Source organism: Polypterus senegalus, chromosome 13, assembly GCF_016835505.1.
Source record: "Polypterus senegalus isolate Bchr_013 chromosome 13, ASM1683550v1, whole genome shotgun sequence".
Lineage (NCBI taxonomy): Eukaryota > Metazoa > Chordata > Cladistia > Polypteriformes > Polypteridae > Polypterus > Polypterus senegalus.
The window spans coordinates 68,379,738-68,397,693 of NC_053166.1; the positions used below are offsets into that span (position 1 = coordinate 68,379,738).

The 17,956-nt window shown below is 38.9% G+C and overlaps 1 long non-coding RNA gene across 1 annotated transcript in view; it reads left to right on the forward strand.

Annotated features, from left to right (window-relative positions):
* The first annotated feature begins 12,539 nt into the window (after positions 1 to 12,539).
* LOC120541867 overlaps positions 12,540 to 17,956 on the forward strand; it is a 28,630-nt gene continuing 23,213 nt past the window's right edge. Inside the window, exon 1 of the long non-coding RNA XR_005636105.1 lies at positions 12,540 to 12,618. This is a non-coding gene — a long non-coding RNA (uncharacterized LOC120541867). The remainder of the gene's footprint in view (positions 12,619 to 17,956) is intronic.

Genomic DNA, 17,956 nt, shown 5'->3' on the forward strand with positions numbered 1-17,956 from the left:
ATGAAGTAAGCTGAAAGCTGCAGAACTTTGGCAATTTGGATAAATGCAGCTACAGTGAAGTTGGATTGTGCATTTCATTGTGTTTCAAGACATACCAAACAAACAACACATTTTGACATTATATATGGTATTAGCATTAATATATTGTTATTAATATTATTATTATATAGGGTGAGTCAAAATTATGTTAACATTTGAATGGCGGAAACAATTTATTCATAAAACATAGTTCATATGTGCAAGATGATTTACAGGAACGTCTCAATCTTTTCGCCATCATGTTCCAACACGTTGAGTTTTGAAGGTCCCTAAAGTCCTATTCTCTTTCACTCTACTTGGTAACTTATTTCATGTGTCTACAGCTGTCTGTGTGAAGAAACACTTTGTAACTTATACAATATTTAACCTTAAAGAGTTTCCAACTGTGCCCCTTGTTCTTATTGAACTAATTTTAGAGTTACAGTTTGGATCCACTGACATAATTCCTGTCATAATATTAAACACTTCAATCATGTCACCGCTTAATTTCCATTTTCTTAAACTGAAAAGGCTCAACTCCTTCAGTCTCTACTCATACCTCTTTGGCCTGAAATCAGCCTAGTAGGTCTTCTGTGGACTTTTTCTAGTGCTGCTATGTCCTTTTTATAGCCTGGAGACCAAAACTGTACACAGTACTGCAAGTGAGGTCTAAACAGTGTGTTATAAAGCTTGAGCAGAACCTCCTTAGTCTTGAACTCTACCCATCGTGCTGTATAACCTAACATTCTGTTAGCCTTCTTAATGGTATTGGAACAATGCCTGGATGTAACAAGTCCACTATGACTCCTAGGTCCTTCTCATAGGGAGTAGTTTCAAGTTCCATTGTGTATTTAAATCTAACATTTTTACTTCTGACACATAATACCTTACATTTACTTTTGTAAATTTCATCTGCCACAAATTTTTCCAAGCCCAAGTCTCTTTGTAAGGATTTAAATGATTCTGCCATTCTACCTATCTTGGTGTCATCTGCAAACTTAACTAGCTTGTTGCATATATTCCTATACAGACTACGAGGTGTGGCAGAAAAGTAATGGGGCTGGTGAACCACAGGAATGCCTTTTGAGGCATTAACTTTTCAAACGTCACACTTGCCGATTCTCCAAGCTTAACACAAAATTTAATGGCTCAACGTTGCTCCAAATTCCGCTGTTCCATTTTGCGTGACGCACAACCAAAAACACAACTTCGCTAATAGCAGTCACAAAAATCACGTAGTTAATGGACGGAGTTGTAACTCGCACTGAGCTATGGGAGGGTACTGATACACATGCTCTATCAAGGACAACAGCGCAGCGTTGCCAGATCGCTTGCAGTGTTGCCAGTCTCATTACTTTTCTGCCACACCTCGTATATATATTGTAATAAGGAGACAAAAACACAGAAAAGATTAGGAGGTACCACCTTGGTAAACCCGTATACTTTAAAATTATGCAAAAAAAAAAATAGCATGTGTTTAGATCCATGAACCTGTGAGCTGAAGGCAACAAATGGAATTGAGAATGTAGTGGGTGAGTCCAATACAGAAATGAGAGAAGGAACAGGTGTGCTGGTTTATGAAGAGTGACGACAGGAGTGGGCGGGTCCAGGAGGATGGATACTGGAGATGACGTCAGATGTGATAGGGTTGTCTGGAGAGGGAGAAAGAGAGAGAGACTCAGACAACAGCGCCACCCACTGGTTTGGTGGGTAATCACATTTACACAAGTCCATAAGCTGTCTTACATGCACACTCGTGTAACAATATATATATAATTTATATACTGTGTATATATTCATATATATATAAATAACATAAAAATGCATGTCTCAGCACTGAGCATATTAAGAGGAATTAATCTATTAGCTTTCAAAAATATGAAATGCTGTAGGTTTTGAACAATGCATATTTTGCAATATTTTTATGGTGCACTAATTTATACTTGATGGCAAGAGAATTATGTTATCTTGTTTTGCTTTTTTAATGAGCACTTCAGTTTTGAAATTAAACACCACAGAATATAAACATTACGGTAAACCACAACCTTAAACTTAGTATGCGTCTCTGTCAGAGAACAAACCCTAAGACTGTAGTATTGTGTAACTCTGGTATTATCCTAATTACAGGGGATTCAAGTCATAATGTGAAACTCTGGGTGTAACAACTAGTATTCATCTCTGCCTTGTGGTGTTGCTTGCACACACCCCAAGCCATTTTCTCTTTCTGTTTGCCAAACTCCAAATTCAAAGATGTTTTGGCTGCTTTCCTCTAAAAGTTAAGAAATCAATATCTTAGAAATAATACTAATGAAAAATTCCATACTTTAAATGTTAATGCGCACAAAATATTGAAAAACAATGAACACCTACCTAAATATAAAGGCAACAATCAAGAGCATCATTAAGAGCAAAAAATAATTATCATTAGAAGATACAAAGCGAGGTTTAATGTCTTGTTGTGTCTCCAGTCAGGTTAATTACAAGAGAAATTAATTAAATTTAATTTTACTGTCCCAAGAAGGAAATCTGTTTTGTCAGCAGGTTCTACTAAAATACCACAACATAACATTAAAAAAAAAACATCCATCCAATATAAACTTAGTACAAATAAATATAATGAGCTAATACATATGGTGACATATTAAACAAAAATATTAAACCAACATTTAGACTTGACTGATGATTGACGCCAACACTACCTGTTCATCCTATAATTTAAACCTATGAAAAGGTTGAATTTATCTAAAAGATTAACAGCAGTTATTATTTGAACCGGTTGATTTTAATTCTTGGAACCATGAACCTGTGACCTGAAGGCAACAACTGGAGTTGAGAATTGATTCCTGTCTGACTGAATACGCTCTTAAAAATAATGCTTCTTCGGTTTCTTTAGATAGATAGATAGATAGATAGATAGATACTTTATTAATCCCAAGGGGAAATTCACATAATCCAGCAGCAGTATACTGATACAAAGAAACAATATTAAATTAAATAGTAATAAAAATGAAAAAAATTAAAATAAAATTAATGTTAGCATTTACTCCCCCGGGTGGAATTGAAGAGTCGCATAGTGTGGGGGAGGAACGATCTCCTCAGTCTGTCAGTGGAGCAGGACAGTGACAAAAGTCTGTCACTGAAGCTACTCCTCTGCCTGGAGATGACACTGTTAAGTGGATTCTTCATGATTGACAGGAGTTTGCTTAGTGCCCGTCGCTCTGCCACAGATGTTAAACTGTCCAACTTTAATCCTACAATAGAGCCTGCCTTCTTAACAAGTTTGTCCAGGCGTGAGGCGTCTTTCATCTTTATGCTGCCACCCCAGCACACCACCGCGTAGAAGAGGGCACTCGCCACAACCGTCTGGTAGAAAATCTGCAGCATCTTACTGCAGATGTTGAAGGATGCCAACCTTCTTAGAAAGTATAGTCTGCTTTACTGGGTTGTGTTGTTCTTTGTTGCTTAACAAATCACCATTTCATTTAGGGAAGGGTTGTTTGCATACGAACTTGGTTCTTTGTGCTTTTATAAACTTTCTCATATGTAGAAATAACCCTGAAGCTTTTAATGTATGGTAGACTACTTAGCAGGACACTAACAGATTAAAAAAACCTGAACATAGCTGTGTTATTTCATGCGTATTTCATTTCATAGTCCTTCTAATATAAGCAACACAGAGGTATTTTATGGATCTGTTATCACCTATTCATGGTTATTTACTAAATAAATGAAGGTTATTCCTGGAACCTTCATATGGATGTGTCTGTTGGGAACCAAAAGTGACTCCCCTATGGCACTGTTCTGAAGAACCGCTCTGGCGCCTTTATTTTGAAGAGTGTGTGAAATACTTTCTTATTAAACAGGATTGTCAAATTTGACTGTTGAGGCCTTGTTGCTTTACTACTCAGTTTTATAATTTCATTTGTTCTGTTTTTGCTGCAGGGAGGCACTGTGGCACAGTAGTAGCACTGCTGCCTCGCAGTAAGGAGACCTGTGTTTGTGCCTCTGGTCCTCAATACGTGGAGTCTTCAAGTTCTCCTCATGTCTATGTGGTTTTCCTCCCACAATCCAAAGACATGCAGGTTAGGTATATTGGCATTTCCTAAATTGGCCCTAGTGTATGGTGTGTGTGTGTGTGTGTGTGTGTGTTTGCCCTGTGATGGACTGGCACCCTCTCCAGGGTTTATTCCTGTCTTGTGCCCTATGCTAGCTGGGATAGGCTCAGGCAAACCCCCACGATCCTGTTCAGAACTAAGCAGGTTAGAAAATGACTGACTGACTGTTTTTGTTGGTGAAATTAGGATATCCAAACCAGGCCAGCAGAACATAAGGAAAGACAGATTCAATACAAGATTTATGAAAGAGTGACATAAAAAGACTCCACTGGCTTAGACAGTAGAGGCAATCCTGTCCCTTTCTGCACACAAATTCTGTGTTTTCATTAAAGTCTATGTTTGCCCTCAAATATTTAGAACTGTCAACAATGTTCACTGAGTGAGAGGTGTTTCCTCTACAATTCTCTATTAGGTTTTTAATTTTAATAACATTTAGGTGTTAGAAAAGTCTCATCACACCAGTTATCAGAATCAACTAACACTGGAATATGACTGGTTTCATTCTCATTCATTAGGCTTACAAACACAGAGTCATCAACCAATTTTATGATGAACCTATTTTCAAATTTACTGCAACAAGAATTAGTGTAGAGAATATACAAAAGAGGCGAAAGAACACAGCCCTGTAAATGTGGAGACAGACTACCATTTACTTTCCTTCTTTCAGTCCTGTCTGCTAAAAAGTCAATCAGCCATCCTACCACATTTAAGTCCAAATTAAGATCTCAGCAGGAAGCTGGGTCTCAATGGTATTAAAAGCTGATAAGGCATCTAACAAGCAGGAGCTTCCCACAAGTCTTGATCCCCTCCAAGTGATTATATGACAGATGAAGCAAAGTGACAATGGCATACTCTGTACCTCTGTTAGACTGGCAGACAAACTGAAATGAATCCATTTAATTGTGACATTTCCCTATCTGCTTTCTCTTTATAAGTTTTTCAAATGCTTTCATAACCAGTGATAGATAGATATATATATAGATAGATAGATAGTGTGAACTTGGACCCAGACACAGACAGATGGACAACATAGTTCCACCCAACACACTGTTTATTTACAAGTTATTTACAAAAAAGTCACGTGCACTCACAACCCCAGTGCCTCCAGCACCGATTCCCCCAAGTCCAGGCCACACAGTCCTGTGCCTCTCTTTCTCCTGGCCGCCTCCAGTCCTCACTCCAGCTCCGTCCTCTTCCACCCGACTTCCACTGCTGACTGGAGGGAGGCGGCCCCTTTTATAGGAACCCGGATGGGCTCCAGCTGCTTCCCGGCAATCTCCGCGGACACACCCCCGTGTGGCGGAAGTGCCGGCTGCCACCCGGAAGCCGTCCGGGTGTCCCCTGTCGTCTTCCCCCCGGCACTTCCTGGTGTGGCGGAAGTGCCGGGCTCCCGGGATATACCGGCATCGGGGCGCCACCTGGCAGTGGCCACGGGTCCCTACAGGGCTGGGCTTCCAAGCCCTTTACCCGAGGCCCCCAACATAACCAGGACGGACGCCCCCTCGCAGTCTGGAGGAGGCACAAGCCCTCCTCTAGTCCTCCTGGGCGTCCCGGCCGGGCCACAATAGATAGAAACTTTATTAGTCTCACGCTAACATTATTCAAAGTTATTGTCTGTTTTTACATACATTTTTATTACTCTTTAATTTAATATTGTTTTTTTTGTATCAGTATACTGCTGCTGGATAATGTGAATTTCTCCTAGTGATGTCAGATCTACTGCTCTGAAGTAATTAAAGGTTTTGTTTTTAGCTACTAGATTTATTGTAGCCTTTTGTGAGAGTATAAGAAAGTGTAAGCAAATGGCACACTGTATTCATTCTGTCACTAATGAATAAAACACACGATAAAAAATCTGTCAATGTGTTTCAAGATATACAGGGCTCGTAAGACTATTGAAACAAAACTTTTTAAATGTGTTTTTCATCTAGTAGTATACAGATGAAAGGTTTTGAAGCAGTAAAAGTGTGCCATCTTAGTGTGTTTTTGGAACAGTAATTACAAATACTGTTAAGAAAGGATTGAACATTATACTTATATATTATAGAAATAATTCAGCATAACATGCCAGCAGAAAATGTTGCCATGATCCAATATTGTACCACTTTTTAAAGTTTAGTTATAGGGGGTACATAAACTAGTACAATGAAGAAAAACATATCTGAGATATCATCCATCCATCCATTATCCAACCTGCTATATCCTAACTACAGGGTCACGGGGGTCTTCTGGAGTCAATCCCAGCCAACACAGGGCGCAAGGCAGGAAACAAACCCCAGGCAGGGCCACATATCTGAGATATCACTCTGTTATAAAAGAAAATCTTGAGGCGAGACTATTGCCAAGAGATCAACCATTTACAGGTTTAAAAAAAGGAACAGTAACATAAAAAAATTAATGATGCAACTCAAAGTACTAAAAAATGTTTAAAGAGCACCAAGCACACACTTTCACAACTTCAGCAATACTGACAGCTGCTGCCTCAACAGTTGAAGATTTTAGAAGAAGCAGGCAGGTCTCTGAGTCCAGCCTGTTCAGCACCACGATCAGGTGGCGATTGATCATCTGGGGACCAATCATCTGATGCTGGTACCTCACATTTGTTTTTGATCACTTGTATCAAAATCGGGTGTTCAACAAGTTAAGAGCCCAATTCAGTGATAATATACAAAACGTCATCAATGGAGTATTCTGCTTTATGCATTCACTTCAATCTCTTGCTAGATGTCGATGCTATTTTTGCCGCTGTTTGCACCTCACGTTTCATGTGAGTGCAGGGAATCTCAGTCAGACCAATGAATCTAACATTCCTTCTAACAAAGAGGGTCCAACTAAAACATTTTGTCATGCAGTTGTTATGGCATTGCTATGGTAATCAGGTCAGAAGTTGTTGTTTATGATGTCAGCAGTACAACAATATAAAAGGTAACCACTGTGCACACTTATGTCATTCGAGATTTTACTGACATGACTTCAGACAGTGAAAATTTTTATTAAACAACATTGTACATTAAAGAGGATTAGGAGATGAAACATAGTTAAAAAATCAAGTTGAAGTCAGGAAAACGGTTTCATTGCAATAATGAATGACACACCTACCACCTTTTTTTTCCAAATCTCGGATACTATAGGAATGGACACACAGACTTCTATACCTTTGTGTTAAATGACATCACATGTTGCATATTCTCAAGAGATTCTGGGATAGAACACTATGACAATAACCAATGGCATATGGTGTTGCATCAAAAGGCAAACACGTTCCGTTTTTTCATATCATCATAAAATGAAAGACTAATGATGTCTTTAGATTCCTTGATATTCAGAACCCTTAAACAGATGCATATATTGTGTAAAATGGACCACAAAACACCACAAAATAATTAAATCATGTATCAAATCATAACAGAGATTGTGATAACCATACTTTTTTGTGTTGTGTTTTGCTTTTGATCCGGTTTCAAGACTTCTTTTTCTTTTTTGACTACGCTTTTTGAATTAGGTCTTAGCAGAAGGTTACACTGACTTTCTGCTTAAAAACTTAGCTCGATTTTTGACTCACAGACTAGAGACGGAGCCCTGATAAAGCCATAACAGGTAGGTGGGAGGAAAACCCACACTGACAGCAGCCAGATGTGGAATTTGAACTGAAGATACTGGATCTATGACACATTAGTGCTAATTACAATGCTTATTTGGCATTTATACGGCGGCACATTACTATTTTTTCTGATTAAAAACATTTTCTAGTCATGGCACAAGTTCTTATTCTTTTTGACCATTTTTAAGTTCAAGCAGGCCAAATCCACACATTTTCACCAGACTGCCTGGCATTTGAAAGGTCAGAAAGCTAATAGAATAAAAAACAAATCTGTAAGTGCAAACAGAAAAGCCATAATTACATAACGTTACTTATCTAATGAGACTAGCAAGTTTAATTCAGTTATTGCATGAGAGCAATGGGCTTATCAAGAGGGAGTTCAGTCAGTAAATTTAGTACTGAATCAAGGAAGGACGTCTTTCTGTAATGAATTATAGGAAACTGGAGCAAACTCATGAGACATGTAGTTCAATGGCTCCCAACATATTTTATGCCCCATACCCCTAACAAATGTTTGATTTATGTTTACAAAAATAATATCATATTTGAAGACGAAGAAGTCACATTTCTAATATTTGAACAAATTGAACTAAAAAAGCAAGCTTTTATCTCAGTAATCTTGTAAATATGCCCCCATGAATTTAAGATACTCAGTTGACGATCCAGGGGTTCTCAGAGTTGGGGTATCTGGTGAAGCATCAAGTGCTGTGAGAAAACGACACATGATCAACAATCCAGGGATTTCTAGAATTGGAGACCCCCATGAATTAACAGCTTCCAGCACTGCTAAGCAATGAAACTCAGTCGACAAGCTTTGTCACCTGATAACACCTGCACTACAGTTCAAAAACAGATGTGCTGCACACAGTTAAAATTGCTGTACTACTGTCAGGGCCGCCATCAGGAGAGATGGGCTTATTCTAAGCAGCAATTGTTGCATCCAATTCAGTCCCTCTTGTCCCCCCTGGCAAAAATGTCAATCAAACCACAAAATCAGTCATGTTTTATGATCAAGGCTTGCTCAGAAATCAATAGTAGACCTTGTCCTTCTCTACAGTCATTGCAAGGTCCAAATTCCATTTTCTGAAATAAAGTTATTCACCTTTATGAGGGCTTCACCAACAGCCAGGAACCTATGAGAAGAAGCATCTCTGCAGCTAATTCAGAGGTGACAAGTGCATGCACAGTGTTTGATTCTTTACATACCATGAACAGGACCACTATCTAATGAACAACCTAAAAATGAAGGCACGATAAAGCTGGACAACATTCCTCACTCAATTTTGATGAATAGCGACACATCCTTCCTCTTTGTTGTATCCCCTGAAATGCCATTTGGACTTTATACGGTGGCACATTCCTATTATTTCTGATTAAAAACATTTTCTAGTCATGGCACAAGTTCTTATTCTTTTTGACCATTTTTAAGTTCAAGCAGGCCAAACCCACACATTTTCACCAGACTGCCTGGCAGGCATTTGAAAGGTCAGAAAGCTAACAGAATAAAAAACAAATCTGTAAGTGCAAACAGAAAAGCCATAATTACATAATGATACTTATCTAATGAGACTAGCAAGTTTAATTCAGTTATTGCACAAGAGCAATGGGCTTATCAAGAGTGGAGTTCAGTCGATACCAGCAAGCATAATCTTCACTAACATTAGGATGCAAAATCCAATTGCACACACACACAGTAAATGTTATTGCAAATGCTTGTAAACTGCTTGGAGGCAAGTATCCTGACCACTGTGTGTTTGGGCACCCAGAGTTAAGTGTGCCTCATGTTGTACAAATGGGGTCTGGCCCCCTCAAACCTGAATTGGAATAAATAGAGAGTCAAGTGAAAGTGTTCCATCATGCCTTACTAGATTTGTGACTAGTGGTGAATTTCTTCACCTCACTAAGCTATTCCTTTTGAAGAAAAGACAATCTAGGTGTATTAAAAGGATGACCACTTCATAAATCTAAAGTAGTGGAATGCCAAATATGTTAAATAAATACACAAAAGGATTGGGTGCACTTTCAAGTGGTGTGAAGAAGCATTCCTGTTAAGAACTGGGAAGAAATTTGTTTGGCTCTTTTATTGTAAGCATGCAGGGATTGTCAGAGTTCTTTGCTCAGACAAATACAAGTTTCATGTATTGGATGCTAATGATAGAGTTCACAATGTCCTTATTAGATGCCTTTGAAGTTCTGCCATTTCTGGATTTAACAATATTTTCTCTATTTATTCATCATGAAAATATAAAGCTCTTGGAGTTGAATCTTTCTTACAATGGATTTTATTAATAATAGCTAAAAATGGTATTGATTTACAAATTACTAAATCTCTGATCCATACAGTGCTAGAATTTAGCATATTGACTTGTTAACGTGAGCTTCATTGGCCAGAGGGGATCATTTTGAGGAACGTTACTTTTCCTGACTAATATTAATAAGATTATCTCTGGTATAGTTAGTACTCTTGTGAAATTCGCAGGTGATGCTAAAACTGGAGGAATGGCAGAAACAGAAGAGGCAGCAAAAAGAATTCAAAAAGACCTGGACAAGCTTCAGAAACTGGGTGAACACCTGGAAAATACGGTTTAACAGAGACAAGTGCTGCTCATGGGCAAAAGAAACATTAATTATAAATACAAGGTGGGAGACACTGTCCTAAAGGAAGCAACCTCTGAAAAGGATTTAGGGGTCTACATTGACACAATGGTTTCAAATGTGCAGAAGCTATTAAAAAAGAAACAAAATGCTAGGTGTTATTGAAAAAACTGTTAAATATACACAATCATGCATAAACTATCTATTCGCACTAGTGAGACTGTATCTGGAGCATTGTGTTAAGTTCTGGTCATCATGGTACAAGAAAGACATAGCAGCACTTGAAGCTGTGCAGAGGAGAACAACCAAGTGAATCCTAGGACTTAAGGACATGTCCTGCTCTGGCAGACTCAGAGAATGAAACCTTTTTTGTTTCAGGCTGCATGTTGACTTAATTCAGGTGTTCACAATTCTCAAAGGCATTGAAGTAAAAATTCTTTCAGTTTAAGGATGAGTCAGGTACTCAAGGACACCAATGGAAATTAAGGGGAAGTAAATTTAGTAGTGAACCCAGAAAGGACGTGTTTACGTAATGAATTATGGGAAACTGGAACAATCTGATGAGACATGAAGTTCAATGGCTCCCAAAATATTCGATGCCCTACACCCCTAAAAAATGTTTGATTTATATTCATAGCCCCTACAAAAATAATATCACATTTGAAGATGAAGAAAAATGTATAATATTTGAACAAATTGAGCTAAAAAACAAACTTTTATCTCAATAATCTTGTAAATGTGCCCCCATGAAGATACTCAGATTGACGATCCAGGTACTGAGATACTCAGTTGATGATTCAGTGGTTCCTGGGGTTGGGGTATCTGGTGAAGTATCAAGTGCTGTGAGAAAACAACACATGATCAACGATGAAGGGGTTTGGAGAATTGGAGACCCCCATGAAGTAACAGCTTCCAGCGCTGCTAAGCAATGAAACTCAGTCGATGAGCTTTGTCACCTGGTAACACCTGCACACTGTGCCACACAGTTAAAATTGCTGTACTACTGTCAGGGCCGCCATCAGGATAGATGGGTTTATTCTAAGCAGCAATTGTTGCATTCAATTCAGTCCCTCTTGTCCCCCCTGGCAGAAATGTCAATCAAACCACAACATCAGTGACATTTTACGATCAACATCTTGCTCAGAAATCAATAGTAGAACTTGTCCTGCTCAATGGCCATTACAAGGGCCAAATTCCATTTTCTGAAATAAAGTTATTCACCTTTACGAGCAAGAAACCCACAAGAACAAGCATTTCTGCAGCTAATTCACAGGTGACAACTGCATGCGCAATTACATAAAATAAACAGGAGCACTAACTAATAAACAACCTAAAAATTGACAGCACATTACAAGACACTGATTACACCACGATAAAGTTGAACAACGTACCTCACTCAATTTTGACAAATAGCAACACATCCTTCCTCTTTGTTGTACCCCCTGAAATGCCATTGCACACCTCTTGGGTCCCTCTGGGGATGGGTTGGGAACCCCTGATGTTGTTGAAGCATAAACTTTGACAATCTTTAGGAGGAGATATGGGTACAGCATAGAAATTAGTTAAACAAACGAGCTCTATGGACTGAATGCTCTGCTCTCGTTCATCAGATTTCTTCTGTTCCTATGTGAATTATGATGGTGTTTGATGTGGTTGAACACTAAAATGTACAGAGGCTTAGAACATACTTCAAAAATGAATTCTAGGTGAGTCTGAGGAATCATCTGCATTAGAAAAATTCAAACATCATTACCCAGAAGTAGTCCTCCCTTCTATATTAGCACTACCACATACCATTTTAATCCATCGATTTCCTAAAATAGTTGCTGTCTATTAACATTCAGAGAAAAAAAAAATCTGAATTAAGATATTCACATTAACCTTAACAGGATTTTTAAAATGAAGTTTTAACAGTGACGTTTGTTTAGAACTGAAGTATCAAACTGTACCAAAACCTTTTGACTGAGGGGTCCGTACAACAAAAGAAAAGCAAATCGCCTGCTTCTTGCTCTTCTGTATAGCCCTTGTACCTCAGGTATACACCTTGTCTTTTGTTGTTTAACTGCCTGGAACTGGGATTCCAGAAAGCATTTAGGTGGGCGGTTAGAATTTCGCAAAGAAAAGGGGGCTGGCTTTTGAGCTTTTTAAAAACTGCTCACAGTAATCTTTGATCTTTAAGGGGCTATCATGTTCCTCCTGACTGTTTGGCTGGGGTTACTTGCGGTGCTCACCTTCAAGAATGAGCTTCAGGCACAGACAGCAAGCTGTCCATTTGGTTGCTTACAAGAGGTAAAGGGGGCTGGGTGGTGGGTCCCGGTGTGGTGAGAGGCAGTGTGGATGTGTAGGGTACCATCTGTGTGAATGTATTTAGAAAGACATTGGTGGATCAGGATCTAATGACCAATGTATGTTTGCTGATTTGTTTCATTTATTCACTTTGTTTTGAAGATGTCTTACCCCTCTTCAGGTTAGCTTTGGAGTTATGAATGTGAATATACAGATTAATTAAAAAAACTCTTAACCTGAACATGTGTTGCATGTTGATTAGCTGAATTTCACTGTTCTCTGCACATGTGACAATATTAACCCTTTAAACCTATATGTGTTTCCGAATGTGTGCTTGTGTTTGAGGGTCTGTGTAGATTAAACTTTCCCGAGCTTAATTAGAATGTGTGTAATCGATGCCATGTGAAATGTATATAGTCTTCCCATATTCCCAAGCATTTCCTCCAACACTAGATGTGCTCTTAGGTTGGGGGGCTATGCTATGAACTGGCATCCTACTCAGTGCTACTTTGATAGATTATAGATCAGGTTCCGAAAATGGAGGGATGGATAATAGTAAATAAGTGTGAGGCAATTCATCAAACCATTTTCTTAGAAGTGCACCAATTTTTATGCTTTGTTAGGTTTTGTCAAATTTCTGTTGAAGAAAAGAATTAGTAATAAGAAATTTAGACTGCTTAAAAAGTGAAGAATAGTTTGATCCATCTCATCATATCTGTCTCTCCATTTTCTAATTCACTAGCCTAAATCATGGCCATTATGTGGTGGCATCTGACCTGGCAACACTATGATGACACCCTAATCTGGTTTATCTCAGTCTTAATTCTGTTGGATTGTTAAATAAGAAAATATGAAAAAAAGGATCTGTTGCCTTTGTGATAGTTTGCATGTTCTCCCTGTGTCTGCGTGGGTTTCCGCCGGGTGCTCCGGTTTCCTCCCACAGTTCAAAGACATGCAGGTTAGGTGCATTGGCGATTCTAAATTGGCCCTAGTGTGTGCTTGGTGTGTGGGTGTGTGTCCTGCGGTAGGTTGGCACCCTGCCCAGGATTGGTTCCTGCCTTGTGCCCTGTGTTGGCTGGGATTGGCTCCAGCAGACCCCCGTGACCCTGTGTTCGGATTCAACGGGTTGGAAAATGGATGGATGGATGGAAAAAAAGAATCTGTTGCCTTTGTGATAGTTTGCATGTTCTCCTCGTGTCTGCGTGGGTTTCCACCGGGTGCTCCGGTTTCCTCCCACAGTTCAAAGACATGCAGGTTAGGTGCATTGGCGATTCTAAATTGTTCCGTGTGTGTGTGTGTGTGTGTGACCTGTGGTGGGCTGGCGCCCTGTCCTGGGTTTGTTCCTGCCTTGAGCCCTGTGCTGGCTGGGATTGGCTCTGGCAGACTCCCGTGACCCTGTGTTAGGATATAGCGGGTTGGACAATGACTGACTGACTGACTGGTGCATTGCAATGCATTTATGTGATTTTGATCTCTATCAAGGTATTGAAAGTACAGAGTAATGACCTGAGATTGAAAATATACAAGCCATGCATGCTTCTCAGATTCTGTGTTTGTCTTTAATGTGTAAAGCCTTGCATGTTTATGAGCCCAAAGTAGGCTCGACTGATGCAGTCAGCTGATAATGGAACAAAAGAGGCCATTCTTAATTTTGATCTGCAAAGTTGATACTAAATGACATTTACAGATGTTTTGTTAGAGTGTGGTGTTCTGCCATTTTCGCTACCCTATTTCACTTAACTGGCATAGGTGTCAAAGAAAAGCAAAGCGTGATAGACGAAGCTTCCTGTCAGATTTTGTTGCTTTCATATACCGTAATAGGAAAACATGTGGATCAGGAAACAAAAATTGAAAAATAAGGGGAAAAAAGATCTGAAGGGCAGGTTTAAAATGAATACTAGAAAAATACAACTTTGAAACTATATTTAAGGCTGTAATTGTATTTTGTTTCATCTTGTAAAGTCCTGTCATGACCCCATTTTCCACTGTTATCCTCTTTATTGTGTAATGTCTAAAATCCCATACACTTACCATTCGGTGATCAGATACTTAAGCACCTTTTACATCCATAACCTCAGGCAATTAGAGAGAATAAAGAAACATGTACTAGTTAATTTAGACTTATTTATTTTTTATTTAATTTTATTGATTTTATTTGAAGAAAACAACATTCCTTACAATCATGTCAAACTTAACAAACCAAGGTCAAGTTTGACCTAATAATTTTGTTTATTGGAAAATACATGTAAAGTGAAATTTGGGTCATATAAAATAACTAGTTTTAATTGGTTTTCCACTGCAGTATCATGAGGTGGCACATTTTAATGTTTGCCCATCAAAATTCTTTTACCCAGACTTTTTGGTAGTTGATATCTGATAACAATCAGGCAGAATAATCCTTTTTTTCACGTACTAGTGTCATACAAATAGCAGCGACCTTCATATCTGCCACATTGTTCTATTTGGGTTTAAAACATGTATGTCGGGGTGCCCAATACGTCAATCGTGATCGACCGGTAGATCGGAAAGGTAGTGCAGGTAGATCGCGTTGCATTCAAAAAATTTTTTTTTAAAAGTTAGTCTATCATATATCAAATATCATATATCCTCCCTATGGCATTTGCCACTTGATTGACATACAGGGCGGCCAGTCTGAGATCTCTTTTCTTCTAACACACTGGTCATCCCACACGCACGATCAAACGTGCGAGCTACTGCAAAATTCCAGCTATGATCTATTTAGCCTTCCAATTTATATCGACTGAAGAAGTGATTTAAAAAGAAATTATGGTTTATGGGCTGGATGTGGAATTGGAAAAGGATTTTTTTCTCTCACAATGTCAAAATTGAAGTGCGTTTGTCTGATCTGTCAATCTATCATTGCTATTCCAAAGAAGGAAAATGTGGAAAGGCACTTTTGAACTGTTCATAAAAACTACGAAACTGACTTCCTTCCGAAAAGCAATCTGAGAAAGAGAAAGGAGAGGGAACTAAAATCACAGTTAATCGGACAGCCGTCATTCTTCACTCGGCTGAATTCAAAAGTAAAGGCAGACACACTGAAGCATCATTCCGGGTGAGTCACTCGATCATTAAGCATAAGAAGTCCTTCCAAGATGGAGAGATGATAAAAGATGCCTTCACTGAGGGCTAGGGAGAAATTTCTGCTGAGATTTCAAGACCCCTGGCCGGAGAAAAAGGAGTTTCTCCTTGTCATTAAACATGCAGAATACAAGCAACTTAATAATGATCAATGGCCGCTAGACTTGGCGTTTTTTTCCCGATCTGACCAACATGTTAAATTAGCTTAATTTACAGCTGCAAGGAAAAGAGAAAATCATGGTCAATATGATTAGCTCAGTTAATGCTTTCAAATGAAAAATGCAACATCTGTCCTCAAAGCTACAGCGCCTTGATTTGGGGAACATTCAAAACCTCGCGTCAGAGCTGGAGACGCAATGGAAGGCATGTGCATAATTTGACAGCATACGCTACACAGAGCAGATTGAAAATTGTCTGCAAGACTTTATCTAATGGAAAAAAGTAACGATTCGAGTGTTGCCCAATGCAGCGGAGTAAGAGTAGCATTTCTTCTTCACAAATGTACTCAAGTAAAAGTAAAAAGCATGTGCAGTAAAACTACCCTTAGAAGTACAATTTTTTTAAAAAGATACTCAAGTAAATGCAACGGAGTAAATGTAACTCATTACTACCCACCTCTGATACTCAGTATATATATATATCATTTTTAATGTAGGTAGATCCTTTTGATCTGGTCATTTTAAAAGTAGCTCTCATGCCGAAAAAGTGTGGGCAACCCTGATGTATGTCATGTTATAAAACTTCTTCTTGTCTCAGCTGCTCCTGTTAGGGGTTGCCACAGCGGATCATCTTGTTTTATCTCTTCCTGTCCTCTACATCTAGCTCTATCGTTAACATCCTTCTCCTAATATACCCAGCATCTCTCCTCTGCACATGTCCAAACCAACACAATCTCACCTCTCTGACTTTGTCTAAGGTAGGAATATCAATAAATGGGTTAACTTGTCAGTGTGTTTAAAATGGCAAATTCACAGCTTAGTACTCTGATGTATGTTCTTTGTTCAAAAAAAGGTTTTTTTTAGCAAGGAATGTTGAATTTTTAATAAAACTGGACAGAGTACTTTGAAACACTGGTCATGTGAAGGAAGTCCTGATTCGTGCCTGATTCACTAACTCCTTGTACATAATAGTGCTTTAATTTTGCAATTTTAATGTATTAGTTGAAACATTCAGAAGTCAATTATGTTCTTTTACACTGTTTTTCTACAAATGAAGAATTAACATTTGTTGATGTTTTTTTATTGCACTATTCCCATTGGATGGGCTTCAACAACCTTATAGTTTTAAAAATACAATTGTTAAAATGATAAACCTAAAATGGCACAATATTATTTTTTATTATTATCTAAATCCACAAACAAATACATATTCATATGAAGTGACAAGCATTTAAGTTCAAGTTCAAGTATTTAAGTTTCAAGTCCACCCCAAATGACAAACCCAACGTATAAAGATAAACATAAATAATAAGTAGCAGATAGATGATAAGTAACAGAGGCAGTATATAAATATAAAAACAGAATAAAAGTATAAAGTGTAATTGTGCAGGTAGGTGTGTGATGGACAAGTCAAATACAGTTGTGTGAGGTAGATGGAGTGAGGTGAACCATGGTTATAAACTCTAGTCAGTTATTCAGGAATCTAATGGCCTTGGAACGAAAGAGTTTTTTTAGCCTGGAAGTCCATCATTTCATACTTCTATACCTCCTGCCCGAGGGTAGAAGTGTGAACAGTTCGTGTTGGGGGATGATGGGGTCCTTGTCCCTGAGGATCGAGGCAGTTCTTCTGCAGACTCTGCAGTTGTAGATGCTCTGCAGAGAGGGTAGTTGGGTCCTGGTGATCTTCTCAGTAGTCTTTACCACTCTCTGCAGGCATTTGCGGTCCATAGTAGTAGTGTTGCCATACCACATGGTGATGCAGATGGTCAAGATGCTCTCAACAATGCAGCTGTAAAAGTTGCCGAGGATCTTAGTCGACATACCAAACTTCCTCAGCCTCCTCAGAAAGTACAGCCGCTGTTGAGCCCTCTTGACCAGTTGTGTGGTGTTAAGGGTCCAAGTGAGGTCCTCACTGATGTAGGTGCCCAGGTATTTAATGCTGATCACCCTTTCCTCTTCAAGCCCTCGGATGAACAGTGGCCGGTGAGGTCTTCTCTCCTTCCTCATGTCCACTATCATCTTCTTCGTCTTGTCTGTGTTGAGGGTGAGGTTGTTGTCCTCACACCATGACGCCAGACTGT